At 38.6% G+C, this 14642-nt stretch overlaps 1 protein-coding gene across 1 annotated transcript in view; it reads left to right on the forward strand.

Moving 5' to 3' along the window:
• The window catches only part of METAP1D (methionyl aminopeptidase type 1D, mitochondrial), a 50755-nt gene that overhangs the window by 10781 nt on the left and 25332 nt on the right, over positions 1–14642 (forward strand). The gene's annotated exons all lie outside the window — the stretch shown is intronic.

Consider the following 14642-nt stretch of genomic DNA (forward strand, 5'->3'; position numbering starts at 1 on the left):
CATCTACGTCCTGAGGACCTCACTGCCACCGTCCAAGCGTGCTTGGCCCCGGCAGATGAACCTCAGGATTAAAGGGTGGGCTCAGTTCCGCGCACACTGTGTCTCACCTAAAAAATCCAATGCGCAGGCTGGAAGGTGGAAAGACCTTCCCCGGTTCTTCGTTCGCGAAGAGACTGGCCATTATTACAATATATCGCTATGCTTTTTAAAGGATCTAGGAGATATGATTTAAGGTAACATTTACCACTGAACTGTTCATTGGCAAAGGGCTTTATCCATATGAGAATTGGCTGTTCCTTGGTGGACAAAGGAAGTTCGAATTTTTTTTTTAATTCCCTCAAGATACTTCATATTGAAAACATTATTTGAGTGAAGGATGTTGGAAATGTTTTATGGCATAGAAACAAAATATGGAAAGTTTGTTTGTTCTCCTTTTAGAGATGTTGTCCTTTACAAATCAGTAGCTGTCTTTCTCTATACTTCTTAATTTCCGAACGAAAAGGGAAATGTTGGAAACCAAGTGTTCAACAAACTGCCCTGCTGCATGGAAGCCTTAGAAAGGAGAATAAAGGGCTTCTCAAAGCTCCTCAGAGGTCTTTTGGCAGACATGCTCTGCAGCGTGCAGCCTGAGAAAACTATCACGAGTGTTTTTGAAAGTTGCAGTATTCTCTTTTGAATTTAGATTATGAATAATCAGCCACTCTAACCAGCTGTATGACGTCTCCAGCTTTCACATTTTAAAGATGTTTACTTCCAGATATTCGTTATTAAAACCTGTTTAAAGCTATGTTTCAGTTTTAGATCAAGCTCCTTTTATACCATTGCAGTAATAAACACAATCTGAATTTATACATTAATACTTAGAGCACATCAGATGCTCTGTGAAGAAATGCACACACTTCTCAGATTATGTGTTTTATGTTTTCCTGTACAGAAACTTAAATTAGGTCCTGCCCTATCTATTTTTTAAATTATGAAAGTCAACAGATGCTGCGTAACATTGAAAGAAAATGGCAAAGAAATTGTTTGTTTCTCACATAAATTCCAGCTGTTCAGACTCAGATTTTCTGATAGAGACTGGTGAAGATGGAGTTGGACAAAAGCAACAATGAGCTCCTAGCTTCCTTCCATGTAAAATGGAGGTGCTTTATGTAATAAATAGTGCAGGCACTGCAGATCTGCTTATGTGCTGCTTGAGATCTCAGCTCTTGAGTGTGCTTGTGAACTCATCTGGAGTTGTTGAGTTGAGGTCCTTCACCAGTGGACAAAGTGGATAGTCATCTTGCAGAGACATCCTGCTTTGACCCTAAAAGGAAGTGTTGCCCAGAGTGTTTTGTGCAGAGCTGAGCATCGAGTCACACTTGTGCATCATGGATGAATCAGTAGGTGGTGACAAGGGTTAATGTCATTGCCATGTGCTTTCTGAACTAACACCTGTGAGGTGACTAGGCAGGTCTCGCCTCTCCAACCTATTTCTAGTTGTTCTGCACTGATTATTAACATACTTCCTGTGAGTCATGGCAGAAATGGGTGTTCTTTAAAGAAATAAATAAAGTAGTGGGACTCGTCTCGGTTTATAAAGATTTATTTATGCTCTGACACGCTCTGCTAAATTAGCAGAAGCTCAGTTCATGAGAAGATTTCACTTCTGGGAAAGCTTAAATCAGTTCCTCAGAAAGATCAAGTTGTACTAGCAAGGATTGTTTTGCTGGTATAGCTCTGTCCCAGCAGCTTTCTGAGTAGTATCATTATATTGTCTAAGAGGTTTGGGTTCTAGAATACTCTCCTTAACTAAGACATGTTTTCTTGCCAAAATTTAATGGCAGAGCAACCCAAAGCTTACAAAGGTTTCTAAATTGCTGTTTATAAAACCTACTTGATAAAGACAGTCTTGGTTTTGTTCATTTGGAGTCCGTTTTGTCTTTTGTAAAAGCTGCTTCACAAAATCAGGGATAGACTAAAACAGTTGCTGAATAAACTTTGGCAAGTTTTGCTGCAACAGTATCCCCAGGTATGGGAACCAGATGGAGGTTGCAAATGGGTTGGTGGGATGTTGGCAACTGAAGTTCAGCCCTGTGAAAATAATCTGCTGGGGTAAAGGCACTGGTTCTCTCCTGTCCACTGTGGTGTGACAAGTGGTGATTCCCTGNCTGAATGAAGTCAAATTCTAGTCTCCATTTAAGAAAAGTCACTCATATTTTGTGTACAGCAATTCAGGTCACACCACTGGCCTTCGGTGTTATCTAGAGTGAAAACAGACTCCTAAAGATTTTTTAAAAGGAACTATTTCAAAACATTAATATCATGTTTTATAATAAGGGTTTTTTCTCAGTTGATTGTTTCTTACCCCCTTTATATGACTTAGGTTTTGATTACCAAATTCCTAGGTTTTCTGCCTTTTTCTATTTTGCCAGATTCTTCTTCTGACCCTTACACTTTTAAACTGCTGTAAGTTTTCTCTTCCCAGTCTTTACATCTGTCTCTGCACTTGCCATCAAAGCTCATGTTCTTTGTACCACTTCTGCTCAGTGGCTCTTGCCACACTGCACAGGTTTCCTTAGCCCTCCATCTACCCATCCCTCACTTTGGGGCTTCCCCTGCACTCCTGCCCTGAGGAATCCCATGCCCCAGGCAAGTGCTGCCAGCCAGTGCTGCACAATGTGGTGCTCTTCTTCAGGATGCTTCTCCAATAAATGTCAGAGTGAACTGCCTGTCAGACAGGCAACATCAGCCACAAAAGGGGCAGAGCTGCTCTGTGTTTGAGAGCAGACCTCCCTGTCTGGGGCCTGTTGGTTCACTGTTCTTCAAGCTTTTTGAGCATAGGTTTTTCTAAGCGTCCCCCAGTGGCAATGTGGGCTACCATGTAGGAAGCCAAAACAAACTGGTAATGAACTTGCTTTCTAAATAAAAGTCTTGCTATCAAATTCCCAGGTTTTGTTGAATTACAAATTGAAAACAACAGCATATTGTTTGTTATGAATCAGCACCATGTAGTCTGTCCAGCTTGGATAATTAAATATTCTCTTTAGCCCCAAACTTGGTTTGCTGCACTGGGTTAGAAATGTGACAGAAACCCAATATCCTGTCCTTAATAAATTCACACTCATATATAATTACTGAAGTGTGTATATACACATATATGATTACTTTGCTTTATAAGGTGTGTCGTGTAACCAGAATAGTGCATGTTTTAGCTGTAGGAGTAAAATGTGAGAAAATATGCATGAAAATTTGTATACCTCAGGGTAAGGTTTTATAGTTTATTGGATGCAATTCAGACAGGGAAATATTGTATGTGGCTGTGTTTAGTCTTATAAAAAGTGTCAGAATTCTGTATTTTGTATATTGTTATTACAATATATCGCTATGCTTTTTAAAGGATCTAGGAGATATGATTTAAGGTAACATTTACCACTGAACTGTTCATTGGCAAAGGGCTTTATCCATATGAGAATTGGCTGTTCCTTGGTGGACAAAGGAAGTTCGAATTTTTTTTTTAATTCCCTCAAGATACTTCATATTGAAAACATTATTTGAGTGAAGGATGTTGGAAATGTTTTATGGCATAGAAACGAAATATGGAAAGTTTGTTTGTTCTCCTTTTAGAGATGTTGTCCTTTACAAATCAGTAGCTGTCTTTCTCTATACTTCTTAATTTCCGAACAAAAAGGGAAATGTTGGAAACCAAGTGTTCAACAAACTGCCCTGCTGCATGGAAGCCTTAGAAAGGAGAATAAAGGGCTTCTCAAAGCTCCTCAGAGGTCTTTTGGCAGACATGCTCTGCAGCGTGCAGCCTGAGAAAACTATCACGAGTGTTTTTGAAAGTTGCAGTATTCTCTTTTGAATTTAGATTATGAATAATCAGCCACTCTAACCAGCTGTATGAAGTCTCCAGCTTTCACATTTTAAAGATGTTTACTTCCAGATATTCATTGTTAAAACCTGTTTAAAGTTATGTTTCAGTTTTAGATCAAGCTCCTTTTTATACCATTGCAGTAATAAACACAATCTGAATTTATACATTAATACTTAGAGCACATCAGATGCTCTGTGAAGAAATGCACACACTTCTCAGATTATGTGTTTCATGTTTTCCTGTACAGAAACTTAAATTAGGTCCTGCCCTATCTATTTTTTAAATTATGAAAGTCAACAGATGCTGCGTAACATTGAAAGAAAATGGCAAAGAAATTGTTTGTTTCTCACATAAATTCCAGCTGTTCAGACTCAGATTTTCTGATAGAGACTGGTGAAGATGGAGTTGGACAAAAGCAACAATGAGCTCCTAGCTTCCTTCCATGTAAAATGGAGGTGCTTTATGTAATAAATAGTGCAGGCACTGCAGATCTGCTTATGTGCTGCTTGAGATCTCAGCTCTTGAGTGTGCTTGTGAACTCATCTGGAGTTGTTGAGTTGAGGTCCTTCACCAGTGGACAAAGTGGATAGTCATCTTGCAGAGACATCCTGCTTTGACCCTGAGAGGAAGTGTTGCCCAGAGTGTTTTGTGCAGAGCTGAGCATCGAGTCACACTTGTGCATCATGGATGAATCAGTAGGTGGTGACAAGGATTAATGTCATTGCCATGTGCTTTCTGAACTAACACCTGTGAGGTGACTAGGCAGGTCTCACCTCTCCAACCTATTTCTAGTTGTTCTGCACTGATTATTAACATACTTCCTGTGAGTCATGGCAGAAATGGGTGTTCTTTAAAGAAATAAAGTAGTGGGACTCGTCTGGGTTTATAAAGATTTATTTATGCTCTGACACGCTCTGCTAAATTAGCAGAAGCTCAGTTCATGAGAAGATTTCACTTCTGGGAAAGCTTAAATCAGTTCCTCAGAAAGATCAAGTTGTACTAGCAAGGATTGTTTTGCTGGTATAGCTCTGTCCCAGCAGCTTTCTGAGTAGTATCATTATATTGTCTAAGAGGTTTGGGTTCTAGAATACTCTCCTTAACTAAGACATGTTTTCTTGCCATAATTTAATGGCAGAGCAACCCAAAGCTTGCAAAGGTTTCTAAATTGCTGTTTATAAAACCTACTTGATAAAGACAGTCTTGGTTTTGTTCATTTGGAGTCCGTTTTGTCTTTTGTAAAAGCTGCTTCACAAAATCAGGGATAGACTGAAACAGTTGCTGAATAAACTTTGGCAAGTTTTGCTGCAACAGTATCCCCAGGTATGGGAACCAGATGGAGGTTGCAAATGGGTTGGTGGGATGTTGGCAACTGAAGTTCAGCCCTGTGAAAATAATCTGCTGGGGTAAAGGCACTGGTTCTCTCCTGTCCACTGTGGTGTGACAAGTGGTGATTCCCTGCCAGCCGCTGCATGGCAAAGGCACAGGCATGTCACTTCTGATGGCTGTGCCGTTGCCAAGGGAGCAGCCACGTCAGAATCAACTTTGCTGTAGCTGTTTGCTTACTGAATGCAAATCAGGAGCCTGGACGTTTATGAAGCTGTGGCCAGGGCTGTAAAATTCAAATTCACAGTCACATCACTTTTCAGTAGGCCATGCAAGTGGATTGAAATAGATTTCACATTTTCCGTGATAAAATTATATAGCAGGATTCTTAGCATGTAATTGACTGAATTTGCTGATTTGGGGATGGCTTTAGAATCAAAAGGATTTGAGACCTCCTCCTCTACATGTCTCAGCTGTGATTTTGTAAATACGTGTAACTTCTGTGATCACATCTTTCACATATTTTAGCTCCAAAGCTTCTCAGAATTTAATCAGACATTGAACCAAAGTTGTTTAAGAGGCAGATCAAAGATACAAAGTCAAACACAGAAGTTGCCTGGTTGTGTGGTTGGGCTTCTGCAGAATGTTGTGGGAGCACCATCACTCCCCCCAGACTTTAAACTCTCTGTCCAGCTCTATTTTACAGTTCTCAGAATAATTTATAGTGCATCATGAATCACACCTGGGTAGAGGTTTAATGAACAACTTCACTAACTTGATTTTTTAATTAGAAAAATAATCACAAGTAAAATTGAGACATTGATATTTCCCCATGCAGGTCTGCAGGTTTGGTAAAGCACTGTCACGATGGGTGACTTTCAGCACATTTATCGGGGGCTGCCAGAGTCACTGCTCTTTCTTCTTGCCACATGCGTGGCTTTGCCACTAGCCTATTTTTTGTTTTCTCAGTCCTCACAGACACACAGACAGCTACGCACCCTTCTCTTCTAGTCAGGTTAAATTCTACTTAGAGTAAAAAAAGCCCCTTTTTTATCAAATCGAATAGGAAGCCTTAGCAATTTTTTTCTTTTTATGCAATGAATGTCTTTACAAATTTTGTCTCTTGTGTTAGTTCTCCCTCTCGAGCTCTTTCTATCTAACAGAAGCACCAAATAAATAAATACATACTTGAGATGTGTTCTTGCAAGCAGCCGGCTCCTGCCAGAGCAACTGGGAGATCCAGCTGTGGATCCAGGTTGTGAGTTGCTGCCCACACCAATTTGTCTCTCCAGTGCACAACACTATTGCAAGTCTGTTTATTTAAACCACAAACCTGTAACATCAGCAATGAAGGAGACTTTAGGTGAGTGTTTGACAAATCATGCAAGACAATCTAAAAGTTCTGAGTTGAGTTTGCAAGTTAGTTGATTAAGTGGATCTCCCCGTAGAGAATTTCACAGATTACTGCCCAGCTTTGCAGAAAAGGAAGCTTCAGAAGAAGTACCTGTCATATTAAGGTGGTTAGATTTTCTTGTGAAGAAAAGAGCTGTGTAAACTCTTTTCAATTTAGAAAAAGGAGTTGGAGACCTAATGATGTCTTGCAAAACCCCACTGCTTACTGTATATATCTTAGAAAATCAGACAGTGAAATAGTCCAGTAAACTGTACAAAGTGAGTGAATAACCTGGTGAAGATAGTTTAGAAATGAAGTTTGTTTTGCTTTGTTTTGTTTTTTTTAAGTTGGCCTGTGTGGGAAGTGGCTGTCATGGACCTTGCCATTCCCGTCCTTGGAGCACTGTCTGCAGTAGGCTGCTGTTATGTGGGTGACTGATACCTGTGCACTGTGCATCAGGAGGAGTGACAGGGAACTGAGTCAGGATTTGGAGATGAGAGACACTGCCTAAAGCAGAACTGGACTGTATGATCTTTTCTCTAGGAATTAAGTAGCTGCTGTCATTTGTGATTTCTTGGTTTTGTTTTAATGAGTGTTTTTTGCAGTTCCTCCCTTAGCAATAGCTGGGGTGTTGACCATGGGGTGTGGGGCAGTGGAGAAAAACAAAGGTCCTTCCTTACCTCTCAGGACTCTCAGATAACTCTTGGAATCTAGACGTGATGTTTTCTTATTGAAAAGCAAAGGGCCAGATGGGCAGGGCTGGAGCCAGTTCCCAAGATGTGCTTTAGAAGCTTGCAGATATTGAATGTCAGTTGTTTTAACTCCTCCTGATGTACCTCATGTGGGACAAGGCACAGGGCAAATGATGTGCCAGATATTGACCTGCGCATGGGTTGTCACACCATGAAATATGCTGATCTCTCCTCCATGTTCCTGACACCTAGGAAAGGTCATGGCAAAGGCTGAACCTTATTCATCATAGTGGTGGTAGTTGTTTAGTAAATTAGCCACCGGGTCAGTGCCCACGGATGCCTTAGCTCTACACTGGTGAGTTACTGCATCCAGTTAAGGTGCCTGCTGTATCCAGCTGTTCGTTAGGTATTGGTGAAACACTTGTCCAGGACATTAGTGTTGCACATTAAGTCTTGTGAGGTCCAGAAAGTTGGAAAGCTCCTACTTTGCCATGTGTTGGTTAGTTTACTTTAAAAGCTGAAGCTCCGTTCTTATCCCCCTTCATTTACATGTGTGGATTGGAAGAGAAAATGGGTGAAGGCTGTCAGAGAAAGACAGTGGCCAGTGCCCAAGCCGTATTATTGGTTTTCATATCTCAAAGTGAGTAATTTGGGTTTGTGTTGGCAAATAAGTGGCAGTGAGTGAGTGGCCAGTATAGTTTCCAGAGAATAGATGTTATGTGTGCTGCTATTACTGATACCTATTTAACAAGTAACAGCTATTTTCAGTGGTAACCAGGACCAGTGTCAAGAGTTTAGGTTTGTTACTAGAAAAGAGATTGAAATATGTATGGCTGTGTTGATATTATTGTGGTATAAGGATGGATGCAGAGGGTGGTCACTGGTAAAGCTTAACCATCCGTCACTGGATGCACAGCGGTGATAGGGGAGGAGGTATAGAGGGGAGGAGTGGTAGGGACGAGGTGGTCCCACCACCTTCTGCCTGTTGTCTCACAGGCCATGCATCCCATCTCCAGGAAACTCGGACCTCCCCTGTGTTGTCCAACAGGATCTGCCCCATGGCATAAACAATGTGGGGTTTGCCAGGCAAGCTCTGTCAGCCCTGTTACCCCATAATATAATCAAATGTGTCATCTCTGCCTTTACAGAAATTTTGTGCCATGGCAGTACTTTGGTGTTCGAGGCAATTTTGATGGCTTCCTTTTGGTATTTTTTAATATATTTTTTGAGTAAGTGAGTCTGAATGTTTGGTACACAACCATCCTGTTACTTTCTGCCTGTTTTACACATACGTTCTTTCCCTTTAGCATTTATTAGAACAACTTCCCTTTCTGCAGAAACGCTGTGTTGTTTATAAACTGCCATTTTATTTCCAATATGCCATATATGAAATGGGCCGTGGATGGTAGTTACGTGGCTTGAGAACAGAACCCTTAATTTGTATGTGCTTTATAAACAACTGGCAATAAATGGCCTCATCCTGTGTCCTTTGACTTTAGTGGGAGTTTTCCGACAAGTGTATTTACGCAGGAACGACCAGGCTGCCAGCGCAGCGTCAGCGGGCAGCACGCCTTTGCATTCAGCACAGTTGCGTGTCCCCGTGCCAAGAATGAATTTTGCTGATTCAAATTTGCTCAGTTTGTCAACACACAGCTCCCATTGAACTTCGCAGGACGAGAATCATTCTTGGCACGGGGCCGTGGCAGCCCCGCGGAGCGCTGCCCGCTGCCGGCACCGGCTGTGGCGGGAGCTGCGCACTGGCAAGAGAGCAGCGCCTTGGCTCCCCAGTTTCCGAGGCTCCCGTCTCCTGTTGCATGTGTTTGCTGTTGTTGGAGTAGTGGGAAGAGTCAGTGATAAAAAGAGATCTCCTAGGTTAGTTTTCAAGGCTTTTTTTTTTCTCTTGTGTGTGGCTGTCTGGATGATTAATGTGAATAGGAAAATACTGTTGACCCATTTAAATCATGTTAGACAACATCCATTGCTCATCTACATAATGAAATACACACTGAACATTACGGACTAAGTATAAGAGCCAGTGAACTACAAAAATAATATTTTACTCATTTAGATTATGAAGTAAAATACACGACATTAGTACTAATCACAGTATTAAATTTTAAGCCATGCAAATTGTAATTGTCAGTGAAAAAGAACTATAAGTTGAAAAGGCTATTAACATTTCACCTTTAACAGTTAATTTGAGTAATTTTTTTTTTTTGCTAGTGTGCAACAGTAGAAAAGTCTATATGCACAACATTTAATAGTAAGCGCAGAACTGTTTGTTTTATACTGTTATTTAATTTCAGTCATTAAAGAAATGTTAGAAAATAATTTGCAATGTTAAAATATATTAACATTTTATATTAAAGAGAGGAAACTGCAATCCTCACTTGGGTAAAATCAGCTATAAAAGGCAAATTATTAGTAACCAAAAGACAAAATAATTTTAAGCAATTATTTAAGTACCAAAGCAAAAACTGAAGCCTTTAAAAGTATGGATTTTGTCAAATAGAAACATAATTGTCAGCGTTTTAAACTAAATACAAATTTTAAAGTAGTGAATTTAGGCTGACAGGTTTCTATGGTTACCTACCTTTCCAGTAGTTTGGTGAGATGTGTAAATTAGCCTTTGAGTCACTAGTAATTATTTGGGGGTTTTTTTGTTATAGTTGTAATTCTGTGTTCAGTTTGAATCTAATACAGTTCACACCACATGCTTTGGTTTATGTATATTTTAGAGTGTATGATTGACAGTGATTGAGCATTTCTTATGGAGTGCTTGGTTTTTTTGTCATAAGTGATGTATGTTGGTACTTCTGAAAATGTAAACAACTTCTTCCTGTATCACTGTTTGATAAACAGGGACTTTTATGCTAAGAAGGAGGTCTTTGTAAATGTTAAGCAAGAAGATAAGTGAAAAGTATTTTAAAGACATTTATAACAGCTCCCAAACATTATACCCTACTCTTCCAAATTTGAACCATAATTCTATCATTATAATTCATTCGGTGACCCAAATGTCACATATTTATGAATAAGCTTCCAAGTTACGCATTAATAGCACATACTAATGACTGACAGGTTTAAAAATAAATGTTTTAATCAGGATGCTACAAGTTATCTGCAGCAAGCTCTTGATTGGAACGTCTTCCTGGTGCAGAGCATCTTCTTAAAAAAAAAAAAAAAAAAAAAAAAAAAAAAAAAAAAAAAAAAAAAAAAAAAAAAAAAAAAAAAAACCCAAACACTTATTTCCACCGTCACCACCACAATAATGTAGTAGAAACAGCTGTAAACTCTTACTCCTCTCTGCTCATATATCTGGATTATAGGACGTAATTCCCTAACCTTAACACTTGTCAGCTAGGGAAGGACACATATGCGTTTTCTCAGTAAAGGCTTAACTGTCCTAAGGTAACTTGTGTTTTCATGTGAAAACAGGACAATACAAGTCATTAACAACTTCTAACACAAAGCAAAAAACACTGCTAGCTGTCATGTTTACCAAATGACTAGTAATATAATCTTAATTAGTTAAGTCATTCATCCCAAACTTGCTAGCCATGTGTACTTTTTTTTTTTTTTTTAATTTTGGTGAAAGACTGGCTTATGATTCAAAAATCACCTTAAAGATTTGTCTGCAGGTATACTGAAAATACTTACTGTAAGGGGTCTTAGTGCAGGAAAAAGACTGACTGCCCATCCTCTTCCTCTCAAGCTACATAGAAAATCCTGATAAAACGTTCAGGAGTGTTCCTAAATTTTCTGTGCAAAGATTACTCTTATTTCAGCAGTGTTGCTCACCCATGGAAAGGGTTTCTGTGGGAAATGCTTTTTTCTGGTGATCCAGACACATTTTTCCATTTCAGGTGGAAATTTAAGAGGTTAAAATAGGATTTATTTTTAACATTTAATATTGATTCAGGCATGTATGTAGGACATAAACGTGCCAGTTGAAAAACAGTTGTTTCACAGAGCACCTGAAAAGATTTTATCCCAGTAGGATTCAATGAATGTTAAAGCTGTGGGTGGGTGCATATAAACAACAAGATTTGGTATTGTGCTGTGTGTGAGGACTATTTGAATAGCTTATTATTTTAATCTGAAACAACTGCTATTTTTTAAACTGCATAACTTGTTACAATCATGGTTACTTCCCTAAAAAATCAAAATCATTAATACAATAAGCAATCTTTCAAACAAAAGTAATTTCTCTGATCTTTAAAAAACCTCTAGAGTTAGATAGTGATTGAAAAGTGTATTTAAATATGCAAGCCTGAACAGTTACGTTTCTCATTGTAATTTATTCACTTTATGATAAATTAATTTACTCAATATAGGAATGCAGTAACATAAGAGGAATGTTTCTCCTGCTAGTCACAGAAGTTGATACTTGCCAGATGCTGTGATCTGGAGCCTAAATTCCCTTGATATTAACTGTGATTGAAACTCTTAATATTGCTTTGTCCAGCTTTTGTACTGGACTTGTTCCATTTTGCTGTGATACTGCTTTAGTCAACACTGTCTTTTTATTTTCCACTAGTGTTATTTTATCAGAGAGAAAAAATATAGTAGAAATAGCACTAGGATGGAGGGCTTTACTGAAGAACTGCAATGCCCTGTTCTCAAAGTTAAGCTTGTACAGCCTGGTCCTGTTTTCTGTAACAGACAACTCATTTCCTTTGGTATATTAATGAACATCATTCAGATATAGTTAGATTGTACTCTTCATTCTTTAAATCCTATAATACAATGAGGAAGTAATGTTTAATGATACCAAAATTTTACTCAGTTTTTTCTTATACTGCCTTGGTGTGACTCTGTGTGTATGTGTGTATATATATCCATCCATCCATACATATAGATATATAGATATACACACAGAACTGCTCAATTGGTCAAACGAGGTTTTAATGATGTAACATTAATTTTTCCTTTTCTTCTTGTTTGTTGCACTGTTGGTTGCTGCTGATAAAAGGTGGCACCCAGCCAGCTTCCTGAAGGAGCTATGAGGAGGGTCATGGCTTGTCATGACCTGGGCACTGGTACTTGAATGTTGTTATTATTGGGATGAAGTACCCTTAGGCTGCCATCCTTCCTGTAAATAGAAGAGGTTCTGATTCTCTGTGGTTTCCCAGTTTACCAACTTGTAGAACTGCTATTTTGTTGGCCCTAAGTTTGACTGAATAATGAATTAGAAGCACGGAACTATTCCAGAAGGCACTGATTCATCATTTTAGTCTGTTAGTCTAGACTAAATCATAATAAGTAAAGAAGCTGTTTCCATATAGTTTACAAATTTACGCCAAACTTAAAAACTGATTTGTATTGGCATACAGCAAAACAAATTGCCCAGTTCCGCTCTGCATGCAGTAAGGGCAGAATTATAATTAGCAGGGAGCATATCTGAGGGCCAAAACTGACTTTTTTCAGTGACATGGAGGAGTCCCAGTGATGTCGGCAGAGGGGCTGACTCTGCTCCCTTGGAGCCTGTCGGCATTTGACTGTTCCTTTGCTTTATTGCCTCTTAGGAGGGTAACAAGAACAGCAATTAGTTAGTGCCTTTGTTAAATAAACAAATTCTGTCCTTAATTTCCAGATAATTTAAATAATTAAATAAAACAATCCCAATTAGAATATAATGTTTGCAAGATACTGGCCTATGTTTCAGTTTATCAGAGTAGAGTCATAAGCATGCTGTTGTTGTTTTCACCAGTGTGTTGCTGTTGTAACTGAAGTCACATCTATGCTGATGAATATTTCATTTCCCCAATCAGGCTATTAAAAACAGAGTGTTTTTACCCTTTCATTTCTGTTTTCTCTTTTCCAGTACATCATGACAGCTGTGGCTGTGTCCTGTTTACAAATTGCTGCTAGTCACATTTTCAGTAGTCCTTACGGGTTTTGCTTTCCCCTAATGCGTCCAATTAGGAGGAAATATTTCTCACGAGCATGGACTTGCTCTTCTTCTTGTAATGGCATAGTTCTGCAATCCAGGAAACAGTGCTGCATGGTGTCCATGTCCACGATTTCCTGATGTGGGAAAAACGTGTGGAAAGCATCTGGAGAGGAGGAGACCCCCTTTACCAGCTTGTTTCCTGTAAGCGAAATTGGAAGACCTTGTCTGTGCAAATAGATTTCAAAATAGAGTCTGCCCTTTGACTGTCTCCATAATTACACAGCGCTCTCTGTATTTTATTTGGCTGCCAGAGCAGTTAACCCCTGGAAGTAAGGGGCTGATGATGGCGTGACCAGCACGGGTATGCAGACATGACCATGTGAATACGCTCTTGTTTGGAGAAGCCCGTTGTTAAGACCTCATTACAATATACTTTTACCAAATTTGAAAATTATTATGTGTTGGATTATGTTGATTAAGATACGTTATATCCTTAGTGCACAGAAAATGTGGAGGTATTAGTTGCAAGAAAGGAAAAAAAAAAGAGAAACAGAAAAAAAAGTTCTTTCGTGGCTTTGATGTAATCAACATCTGTCAACAGAATGAATTTGCTTTTGTTTAATTTCAAGGGCTCTTGTCCTTCTACTTTGCCCAATCAGTTTCAACTTCTGCCTCAGGCATTTCCCTATGTTGTTCTTGGGGTTTTTTCCTTTTTTTTTTTTTTTTTTTTTAACAAATGCACAGGTTATTGCTTGTGAAATATGAGCTGCTCTTCTGTTACACAGGTTACACAGAGCTGGAAAGAACCTTTAATCTTTCCCATCCTATTTTTGAAACTTGGGCATACCTTTGCAACAGGGAGATTACAAAGTCAGTGTTTTATTAGACAGTTAGAATTACAATTACAAGTAAAGGTCTTTCAAACCACAGCCATTATTTCAGATTGAAAAATGGGAACATTTGGTAATTAGCAGTAAAAAGCCATATATTCTTACCTAGTTGCTTTGGCTGGATTCCACGTATTGTTACCCATAGTAATTTTTATACCTCACTTTAAACTTTTATTCCTCTGAAGTTTCAGCAAAATGAATATTTGCACAAGAAGATAAATTATGATAGAATATTAAAATTACTTGACAAGCCAAATTAAAGACCTCTAGTGTTTTACCACCAAATGGGTATATACTATCTCCACAGTCATTCTTTTTTTCTGTTTTAAAAAAAAGATTAATAATATATTTTGAAAAGAGTTGTCAGAACAATGCTTTTCATGTTGTTAACTTTATCAAGAGCAAGTTGATTTTATTTCCTAAATGATTTGGATGTTAATTCTTGTAATCGTAAATAATTTTGGCACTGTGCTTCTGTTGATACTATGACTAAATTATTTTAAAATACAATTATTTATTTTTTGTCTCTTTTAAGATGTGCCCTTGTATTTATTGTAGCTTAGAACTGTCATGAAGTTTATCCATTGGTAAG

This window comes from Empidonax traillii, unplaced genomic scaffold, assembly GCF_003031625.1.
Source record: "Empidonax traillii isolate 1590-97213 ecotype Southwest subspecies unplaced genomic scaffold, ASM303162v1 scaffold33:size3420811, whole genome shotgun sequence".
NCBI classification, from domain to species: Eukaryota; Metazoa; Chordata; class Aves; order Passeriformes; family Tyrannidae; genus Empidonax; species Empidonax traillii.